The sequence below is a fragment of the Leptonychotes weddellii genome, chromosome 2 (assembly GCF_054177405.1).
Source record: "Leptonychotes weddellii isolate Sample4059 chromosome 2, ASM5417740v2, whole genome shotgun sequence".
Classification (NCBI taxonomy): Eukaryota; Metazoa; Chordata; class Mammalia; order Carnivora; family Phocidae; genus Leptonychotes; species Leptonychotes weddellii.
The window spans coordinates 56,723,036-56,734,698 of NC_138370.1; positions in this window are offsets into that span (position 1 = coordinate 56,723,036).

The window sequence follows — 11,663 nt, forward strand, 5'->3', positions numbered from 1 at the left end:
TTTTTTAAAGATTTTATTTATTTATTTGAGACAGAGAGAATGAGAGAGACAGAGAGCACATGAGAGGGGGGAGGGTCAGAGGGAGAAGCAGGCTCCCCGCCGAGCAGGGAGCCCGATGCGGGACTCGATCCCAGGACTCCAGGATCATGACCTGAGCCGAAGGCAGTCGCTTAACCAACTGAGCCACCCAGGCGCCCCTTATCAAAATATTTTTGAGATGGAATTGCTATTAGAATTTTTCTCATGTCAGAAACATTATAAGATATTCATCATAAAATTCATTTTATGATGAAGTTACATATGTGGTAAATATGCTTGCTTCATTTTGTTTTTATTTGTTGATATTAAAATACACTTATTGAAATAGTAGCATAATAGTTGAAGTTATGGGATGATGAGAATGTTCTTGTGTGAATGCTGTCCTTTGGTTATTAAGATGGCTCAGTTTTCACTTTTTTCAGACATATAATTCCAAAGTCACCTTATCATAGATTTCCTCCCAACTACTCCTGTAAGATAACACTCACACTCACTCTCTCTTTTATTGGACTCTTTATTCTCTGTGGTTTTATCATGAACACATTTAATATGTATTTATGCTTTGAATAACCTTAGGTTATAAGTTACATGAGATCAAAGATTTCTCCTGTTTTGTTCATCCATTTATCACCAGTACCTAGTAAAAGGTCTTCAGCTCAACAAATAGCTTTTGCATGAACAGACAAATGAGGTTAAATCTAGCTTAAAATCAACAGAAAAATTGGATTTATATTTGAAATCATAATGTGAGAAAACTGAACGAGAATAAAAACATAGGTATGGAGAGATGATATCTGACAATTTATCTAAGCAAACCCAAGCACACTTTCTTTCTCTCTTTTTCTGTAAAACATAATATATAAATACAAATACATTTCTTAATTTTTATTTAGTAAATTGGTTCTAAATAATAAATTATAAATTTATAGAAAAGTATAATTTATTAAATATATAAAATGTGTTTATATATTATTTTTATATCAAATTTTATGTAATTATATATATTATTCTCTATAGGATTCATTAAAGACATTATTAAACATTTTAATACTCCTATAGATGCATTTGATAGGTTTGTGATACGGGTTGAGAAATATATGAACTCAAACTTTGGACTGAAGAGAATGGCGTGAACCAATCACTTGTGCTTTTCATATGCAAAAGGGGCATAAAAGTACATACCATGACTGTGACTAGAGAAAATTTTTGAGTACAAAGTATTTTTATTCTTGTTTATTTATTTATTTTTAAAGATTTTATTTATTCATTTAGGAGAGACAGAGCACAAGCAGGAGGAGAGGCAGGAGAGAGGGAAGCAGATGCCCCACTGAGCTGGGAGCCCCGACCAAGCTGAAGGCAGAGACTTAACCATCTGAGCCAACCAGTCGCCATGTATCTTTAAATGTGGGGACAAAACTAGTATGATCATGACCATCTATACAGTAAAAACAGTGTGTTTCTTCCATGGAAATGAGATTTATGTGTGATTGCTTTTGGCAAAATCATAGTCAGGAAGTTGAAGTGCCCTGTATAAATTAAAATGAAACATATGAACAAACAAACAAAAATAAAAAGCAATATAATCGGCTCTATGAAGAACATTTGGAGTAAAAAAGTGATATGTGATTTTAGCAGAAAAATTTAAAAAGCAAAGAAATCCATATCCTGGTTAAAGATAGACAAGAAACATAATGAGAAAGCAACAAAGAACGTATAGAAAGTAATTCAACAAAGACCACTTGACTAGAAAAACATAAAGAAGGGAAAGGAATACTTTCAAAGATATCTATGAGAAAATAATAAAAGAAAAAATTAACTACTAGTGAAATGTAAATCTCAATAAGAAAATTAATATGGTTTGGAGGAACAATAAAAACAAAACAAAACAAAACAAAAAACAACAGGGGCACCTGGGTGGCTCAGATGGTTAAGCATCAGCCTTCAGCTCAGGTCATGATCCCAGGGTCTTGGGATCGAGTCCCACATCAGGCTCCCTGCTCAGCAAGGAGCCTGCTTCTCCCTCCCCAGCTCCCCCTTCTTGTGTTCCCTCTCTCACTCTCTCTCTCTGTCAAATAAATCAATAAAATCTCAAAACAAACAAACAAAACCAGACAAAATAAGAAGAGATAGGGCAATGGCAATCAAAAAGAGAAGAATGGAAAGTAAAACAAATCATTGAAAACCTCAATCAACCCTCCAGTATGGAAATGGATTAAAAAAACTTTAATAATAGAAAGAAGTTATAATATAAATACTATGTAAAACAGTCAATGTCTTTAAATACATATATCCCTGAGCATCTAATTTAAAAAAGAAATCCCCTGTAATACTTTTAAATCCCATATATTTTATTATTTAATCATTATTATCTGCAATGTTAAATATGCCTTTTAAAAAAAGATTTTAATCATCTCAGAAGGAAAGGAATATTTAGGTGTAATATGATACCCAGAAACAATAAATAAAAGGTTAATAATGATGGAAATTTTCTACATGAAGAAAACAGTATAAAAAAGTCAAAGAAAAAATAATCAGGAAAAATTTACAGTTTATATGAGTGAAAAGTTTATTTACCTTCATTTATATATAAGAAATGTATAAAGAATCTTCACTCATATGTAAGAGTGGGCTAAGGACTTTAAAAATTGTTCACAGAACAGTGCATACCTATGAAAAACCTTATACTGCAGTGATAATTATAGAAATAAAATTAATACTATTTTCAATTAATCAGAATGGCAATAATCACAAAGATCTATAGTCTATTTGTGGTCACAAGCTTAGAGAAAGAAGTCCAGCTGTGTGTTACTATAGTGTAAATTGATAAAATTCTCAATGAAAGTTAATCAAAATACCTATCAAATTATCTATCACTTTATTTTTATATATTTGCCAAATTATGTATCTAAAATTTAATTAATTATATTTGCATAGAAAAATATTTGAAAAACTGGTTGCCAATCAACAGGGGCCTATTTAAGTAAGTTATGGTGTGTGACATGCTTTGGAATTCTATAAAGTCATTTAAAAGTTTGGAGTAACTCTTCAAGAACAGATTATCTAGATATATCATGATGCCAGAAAAGGAGAACTATATAAATTCTCCATTGCTACCATACCAAATTACCACAAACTTAATGGCTTAGAACAACACAAATTGATTCTCTCAGTTTCTTTAGATCACAGGTCTGGCAGCTTGACTAGGCCTTTGCTTAGATTTTCACAAGACCAAAATCAAGGGGCTAAAGGTCTGTGTTTATGGAGACTCTAGAAGTGGATATGTTTCCCAGTTCAGTCAGGTTGTTGCCAGAATTCAAGTTGTTTGTTGAAGCTGTATGACTGAGATCCCTCTCTTGCTGGCTATTACCTGAGAGCTATTCCCAGTTTCTAAAGGCCACTGAATTTTTAAGTTCGTTCCTATCTTCTTTTATCTTGACAACCTCCAAATACAAGTGGAATCCTCACTTTGCATATCTCAGATCTAATTTTCTGCCTTTCTCTGACTCTTCTGCCTTCTATTTTTTTTTATTAGCATATAATGTATTATTTGTTTCAGGGGTACAGGTCTGTGATTCATCAGTCTTACACAATACACAGCGCTCACCATAAAACATACCCTCCCTGATGGACATTGGAGAGTGTATGCCTTCCATTTTTAAGTGCCCATGTGATTGTTTTGATCCTACCCAGGTAATCCAGGATGATATTCCTGTTTGAAAGTCTGTAACCTTAATTCCACCTCCTAGTCTCTTTTGCCGTTTAACAAGGCATACTAAGAGAGTCCAGGAATTTGGGTATGAAAAACTAGGGCACCATCATTTTGTCTACTGCAATAATCTAATATGTTTCGATTTGTTTCAGAAAAAAAATACTGCAACATATTTGGTTATATGAAAGAATACTACTTGAGGGATGCCTGGGTGGCTCAGTCAGTTGGGCATCTGCCTTTGGCTCAGGTCCTGATCCTGGGGTGCTGGGATCAAGTCCCACATGGGCTCCTTGCTCAGTGGGGAGTCTGCTTCTCCTTCTGCCTGCAGCTCACCCTGCTTGTGTACTCTCTGTCTGACAAATAAATAAATAAAATCTTTGAAAAGAAAAAAAAGAATACTACTTGAAAACTAGAAAGTTACTTTAAAAACTAGAAAAACTATGCAGAAGGAATGTGAGTTTCTAAGAGGGAATGGATAGGTAGATACTTTTTAATATTTATCCTTTGCACATTTTGAATGTCTATGTGTGTATATATACATATATATGCCCATATTTTTAATATATACATACATATTCAAAATATAAACAGAAATACTGAAAAAATGAAGTCACCTGTTCAGAAATACAAAAAAAAATAAATCAATAGAATTTTTTCTGTGGTAATGATTAAACTAATTGCCACATATCTGGAAGTATGGGAGTGGAAAATGCCTAGTGAGTAAGATTTAATGTAAAAAAAAAATAAAAACAACTATATTTTCAATGAAAAATTATCATATGAAGAAAAGCCTTTAAAATCTTTTCAGTCATTCAGGGCTGTCATTCAATGTTAATAATTGTTACAAAAAATGGTTCTTTAGCCAAAGGTTTTATAGAGGAAATAGGCCATTCTGCAACATAATATAACAATGAGCATAGACTATATTAAGAATAACAACAATTGAAAAAGGAGTTAAAAAGAGAAAAGTTTTAACAGAAGAGCAGTAGAATGAGAAAATGAGCATGATTTGTTTATAGTAGAAATGATACCAGATGATAATAGTGATACCCAGTGATAAATAATGTCTGTGTGTACATATGTTTTCCTCCAGAATATAAGTAAAGATACAAAAGATATAAAAAAATAGTATTGGAAGAAAATTCATACAATAGAGGAGCCACTCTCAGGTGGCACTGTTTAAAGTGGGAGAAAGTTTGCTTTGGGAAACCCCACCTTATTTAGGACATCAAAAAATGATTTTACATCACTCCCGTTGGAGTTGAATATCAAAATTCAACTCAAATGGGAGTGAAATACTTATAAATATTGGCTGACACTTGATTCTATTAGACTTTTTAGATTTATCTGAATAAACCTTTATAAGACCTTTCCTTTGTGGGAAGGGTAAAGTGATCAGCATAATCAATGAAGAGTAGTAATTTTTCTTTCTTTTAAAGAAGAGATGAAGAATAGTGGAATAGAAAACTGCTAAGATCATTTGACACTAATGAATAGAAGTTCTTTTTTCAGATTAGAATTTTTTGTCTTCAGATTTGTCTTCTCAGCAATGCAGGATGAATAAAAGAGTTTATGAGAGAAATTCACTAGTGCACCATAACAGTACAAAGAATAGAAGTGAACCACAAAGAAAACACAGAATATTCTAAAGATGGCAGAGTGGAAGGACTTTTTAAAATCAAGAATACATTTAAATCAGAATAAAACTCTGCTTTAAGAATTTGTAAGGAGTGGGGCCTGAGTGGCTCAGTCATTAAGCATCTGCCTTCGGCTCAGGTCATGATCCCAGGGGTCCTGGGATCGAGCCCCACATTGGGCTCCTTCCTCAGCAGGAAGCCTGCTTCTCCCTCTCCCACTCCCCCTGCTTGTGTTCCCTCTCTTGCTGTCTCTCTCTCTGTCAAATAAATAAATAAAAAAAACTTAAAAAAAATTTGTAAGGAAATATTATGCCAGTGTAATTTGCTTGATTCTATGACAGAGATGATCAATAAAGTACTCCTCATTATCCATGAGGAAATACAGGAATCAATTAAAATTAATAAGAAAATGAAGACTTATTATCCTGTCTATATACATGCAGTTTGTAAAACCATAAAAATAAAACATTTATAAAATTGAAGTTGTCAAAAATAAGAGATACAAAGTATTGCAAGTTTAGATATTAGGCAGATTAAACAACTCAATAATTGAAAATAGAGCTTAGAGAAATATATTTGAATATATTAGAGCAAGACACAACAAATCAGTAAAGCAAATGGTATACACAGAGAACTTACATGTTTTTGAATTAATACACATAGAAAAAAAAGAATGGAACTGTGAAAAAAAAATTGCACACATTTTGAAGGGGATTATCTGCTCCCTTAAAAATGAATCCATGGTTATCACAGAAGGATTGGTGTGTGATGGACAGAAAGATGTCAAAATGTATACATAAATAAAATAAAAATACTTTGGCCAAGTCATGTAAACTGATTAGAATGGTTACACCAAACAGGAAATAACAGAGTTGGCTCCTAAACAGAAATGTGGTCTCCCTTGTCTCCAAAGATCCCATATCCCATTTAGGAGAGAAAGATTCAACAATTTGAGTTTGCCACTTCTGTCAGAGTTTTATGTTTTTCTCCTAGCACTTCTAAAAGGTCTGAGAATTCTGTATGGCTAAGGCCGCGCAGCATGCTTGCATCTGCAAACAAGGCCATGATATTCCTAAAAGTTTGCTGTTACTCAAGCAAAGCCAAGGTCAATTTTTCTGTAATAATTTTCAACCAAGCCTGATTTCAAGACCTAAAAGGTGGACCCCAGAAAAAAGGAGGGAACTGTGTTGATAATTGGGAAATTATCATTAGAATACAGGAACCTAATTGAGCAGATTCCGAGGTTAATTTTCTATTGTGTTAGTTATATGTGACTGTCACTGAAGTATGTAGTCTTAGCAATGAGACCCTTATTTATGTAAATGGAGGAAGTAGGACTGGAATGAGGAAAGCAACATTATAGTAACATTAATGCTTATATGGCTACATTTTAAAAAGCAGAAAATGGAGAAAGGAGCTAAGATAGTGAAGTAATAGGAGGTCCTTATGTTTGCCTCAACCTTTAAATAGAGCTAGATAAATATCAAATCATTCTGAATACCCAAGAAATTGATCTGAGGACTGACAGAACAAACTGCACAACTAGAGAGAGAAGAGGCCACGTGGTGGAAGGTAGGTAGTGCAGAGACATGGTTTGGGGGAGAAATGGATAAAGGGTCCTGGGGAGGGGAGGGAGCCCAATGTCAGAGAGAAAAGAGAGAGAGAGGAGCACACAGGGGATCCCACAAGGAAAACACTTCCCCAATGCCATTGACTGGGAAAAGGAAAGGGGCTGATTTTCATGAGTTTTTACAACCAGTGGGCCTCAAAGACTGGAGTTTTAGAGGTCCAAAATGTGGCTGGTGTGTAGCCAGCAGGGCACTGAAGTTCTCCTGTAGAGAAGGAGGGCAGATAGTCCAGGGACAGATAGCTAATCTGAGGATTCCCCTGGAGACACTGGGAAGAACGATTCCCTCTTCTTGGCTTCATTTCTGGGAGAGGTGGCATTGCTTCTCTGGGGAAAAAAGAGCCAGTAGATGCCATTCCGATACCTCACCCCTTAGTGTAAACTAACTTCAGTAAACAGCACAGCACCAACACTGGTGGTCTAAACTGCGTACACCAAACCCCACCCCACTGTGATCTGCTGGTACTGCACTTCTCCAGCAGGTGTGCCTGAGAACCAGTGAAGTGGGCCCTTCCCCCAGAAGACCAGCAGAAACCCCCTGCTTGCCCCACATCCACTGACCATAGAATTCTGCAAAACTTCAGCTCTAGTGGAAATAGCATCACGTCTTTTTAACAAGCAGACCAGAGCACACCTAGTTAAAATTCAACACATTCTAGCCAAGGTCCAAACATTTCCCACTTCAGGCAAAGAAAAACTCTGCAGAGGACTGACCTGAGGAAAAGAGCAGCCAAAACATAGCAGCAGAGTGCACACAACATACTTCAGAGACACTTCCTGAAGTGCCAGGTCCTAAACAGTAGATGGCCCCTTCTTCATAAGGCCGTCACTCTCAAGAGCAGGAAACATAACAAGCTTTCCTAACACACAGAAGAAGACTGAGACCCAGACAAAATGCCAAGATGGAGGAATTTATCCCAAAAGAAAGAATAAGAAAAGGTCATGACCAGGGATTTAATCAAAAGAGATACACATAATATTCCTAATCCAGAACTTAAAGCAGTAATCATAAGGATACTGGCTAGATTTGAGAAAAGCATAGAAGACACCAGGGAATCCCTTACCACAGAGATAAAAAAAAACCTAAAAACTACTCAGGCTAAAATGAAAAATGCAATAACTGTGATTCAAAACCAACTGGATGTAGTGAACACAAAGATGGACAAAGCAAGGAATGAATAAGTGATATAGAAGGTAAAATTATGGGAAATAATGAACCTGAAAAGAAGAGGGAAAGAAAAATATTAGATCATGAAGGTAGAATTAGGGAACTCGGTAACTCCATAAAGCATAATAACATTTGTATCTTAGGAATCCCAGAAGAAGACAGGGAAAAGGGCACAGAAGGTTTATTTGAGGAAATTATAGCTGAAAATTTTCCTAATCTGGGGAAGGAAACAGATATCCAAACCCAGGAGGCACAGAGATCACTCATCAAAATCAACAAAAGCAGGCCAACATCAAGACATATCATAGAAAAATTTGCAAAATATAGAGATAAAGAAAAAATCCTAAAAGCAGCAAGACAAAGGAAGTCCCTAATTTACAAGGGAAGACAAATAATTTTAGCAGCAGATCTCTCCACAGAAAATTGCCAGGCAAGAAGAAAGTGGCCTGATGTATTCAACGTGCTGAATGGGGGAAAAAAAAATGTAGTTGAGAATACAGTATCCAGCAAGGCTATGATTCAGAATAGAAGGAGAGATAAAGTGTTTCCCAGACAAACAAAAACTAAAGGAGCTTGCTACCACGCAACCAGCCCTGCAAAAATATTAAAGGGGACTCTTTGAGTGGGAAAGACCAAAAGCAACAATGACTAGAAAGGAAAGAGAAAATCTCCAGAAACAATGAAAAAACAAATAATAAAATGGCACTAAGTTCATACCTATCAATAATGACTGAATGTAAATGGAATAAATAATCAAAAGACATAGGGTATCAGAATGGATTAAAAAAAAAAAAAAGACTCTTCTATATGCTGCCTACAGGAGACTCATTTTAGACCTAAAGACACCTGCAGATTGAAAGGGGATGGAGAACCATTTACCATGCAAATAGTTGTTACAAAAGAAAAGTGGTGTAACCACAGTTCTATCAGACAAACTAAATTTTAAGTCAAAGACCATAACAAGAAATGAAGAAGGTCACTATACCATAATAAGGGTGTCTATCCAACAAGACCTAAAAATTATAAATACTTGGGGCACCCAAATGGAAAACAATAACAAACCTAAAGGAACTCATTGATAATAATATAATAATTGGGGATTTTAACACCCACTTACATCAATGGACAGATCATCTAAGCAGAAAATGAACAAAGAAACAATTGCTTTGAATGACACACTGGACCAGATGGACTTAACAGATATATTTGGAACATTTCATCCTGAAGCAACAGAATACACATTCTTTGCTAGTGGACATGTGATATTCTCCAGAATAGATAACATACTATGTCACAAATCAGGCCTCAATAAGTACAAAAAGATTGAGATCATACCATGCATATTTTTTGACCCCAAAGCCATGAAACTTGAAGTCAACCACAAGAAAAAATTTGGAAGGACCATAAATACATGGAGATTAAAGAATATCCTACTAAAGAATGAATGGATCAACCATGAAATTAAAGAAGAAGTAAAAAAAATACATGGAAAGAAATGAAAATGAAAACATACTGGTCCAAAACCCTTGGGGTACAGCAAAAGAGATCAGAAGAGGGAAGTATATAGCCATATAAGCCTATCTCAAGAGGAAAAAAAAATCTCAAATACACAAGCTAAACTTATACCTAAAGGAGCTAGGAAAAAAAAGAAAAAGAAAAAGAAAAAAGAAATGAAGCCTAAAGCCAGCAGAAGGGAAATAACAAAGATTAGAGTAGAAATAAATGATATAGAAACAACAGCAACAACAAAGACAGTAGAACAGATCAATGAAACCAGGAGCTGGTTCTTTGAAAGAATTAATAAAATTGATAAATCCTAGCCAGTCTTATCAAAAAGAAAAGAGAAAGGACACAAAATCATGAATGCAAGAGGAGAAATAAGAACCAACACCACAGAAATATAAATAATTATAAGGATATATAATGAAAAATTATATGCCATTAAATTGGGCAATCTGGAAGAAATGGATAAATTCCTAGAAACATAAACTACCAAAACTGAAACACAAAGAAATAGAAAACTTGAAAAGACACATAACCAGCATTCTCAAGCAGTTCCAAAAATTAGAAATGGAAGGAAAACTTCCAAACTCCTTCTATGAGGCCAGCATTACCTTGATTCCAAAACCAAAGACCCCACTAAAAAGGAGAATTACAGATCAATATGCCTGATGAACACGGATGCAAAAATTCTCAGCAAAATACTAATAAATGAATCCAACAGTACATTAAAAGAATTATTCACCGCAATTAAGTGGGATTTACTCTTCTGATGCAGGGGTGGTTCAATATTCACAAATCAATCAACATGATACACCACATGAAAAAAAGAAAGGATAAGAACCATATGATTCCTTGGGGTGCCTGGGTGGCTCAGTCAGTTGAACATCTGCCTTCAGCTAGGGTCATGTTCCCAGGATCCTGGGATCAAGCCCCACGTCAGGCTCCCTTCTTCCTCTCCCTCTGCCCCTCCACCCACTTGTGCTCATGCACTCTCTCTCTAACAAATAAAAAAATAAAATATATTTTTTAAAAAGAGAACCATAGGGGCACCTGGGTGGCTCAGTCATTAAGCATCTGCCTTCAGCTCAGGTCATGATCCCAGGGTCCTGGGATCGAGCCCCGCATCGGGCTCTCTGCTTGACGGGAAGCCTGCTTCTCCCTCTCCCACTTCTCCTGCTTGTGTTCCCTCTCTCGTGTCTCTCTCTGTCAAATAAATAAATAAAATCTTTAAAAATAAATAAATAAATAAAGAGAACCATATAATCCTCTCAATAGATGCAGAAAAAGCATTTGACAAAATACATCATGAATTCTTAATAAAAACCCTCCACATAATAGGGATAGAGGGAACATACCTCAACATCATAAAGGCCATATATGAAAGACTCACAGCTAATATCATCCTTAATGGGGAAAAACTGAGAGATTTCCTCTACAGTCAGGAGCAAGACAGGGATGTCTACTCTCACCACTGTTATTTAACATAGTACTAGTCCTAGCCTCAGCAATCAGACATCACAAAGAAATGAAAGGCATTCAAATTGTCAAGGAAGAAGTCAAACATTAACTATTTGAAGGCAACATGATTCTCTATGTAGAAAACCCAAAAAACTGTACCAACATATTGCTAGAACTAATACACCAATTCAGAAAGGCAGCAGGATACAAAATCAATGTATAGAAATCCATTGCATTTCTATACACCAATAATGAAGCAGCAGAAAGAGAAATCAAGGAATTGACCCCATTTACTACTGCATCAAAAAGCATAGGATACCTAGGAACAAACCTAACCAAAGAGGCAAAAGATCTGTACCCTGAAAACTAGAGAACACTGATGAAAGAAATTGAGAGAAAGACAAAGAAATGGGAAAAAAAAAAATCCATGTTTATGAAGTGGAAAACAAATGTCAAAATGTCTACACTATCCAAAGCAATCTACGCATCTAATGAAATCTTATCAAAATACCACCAGTGTTT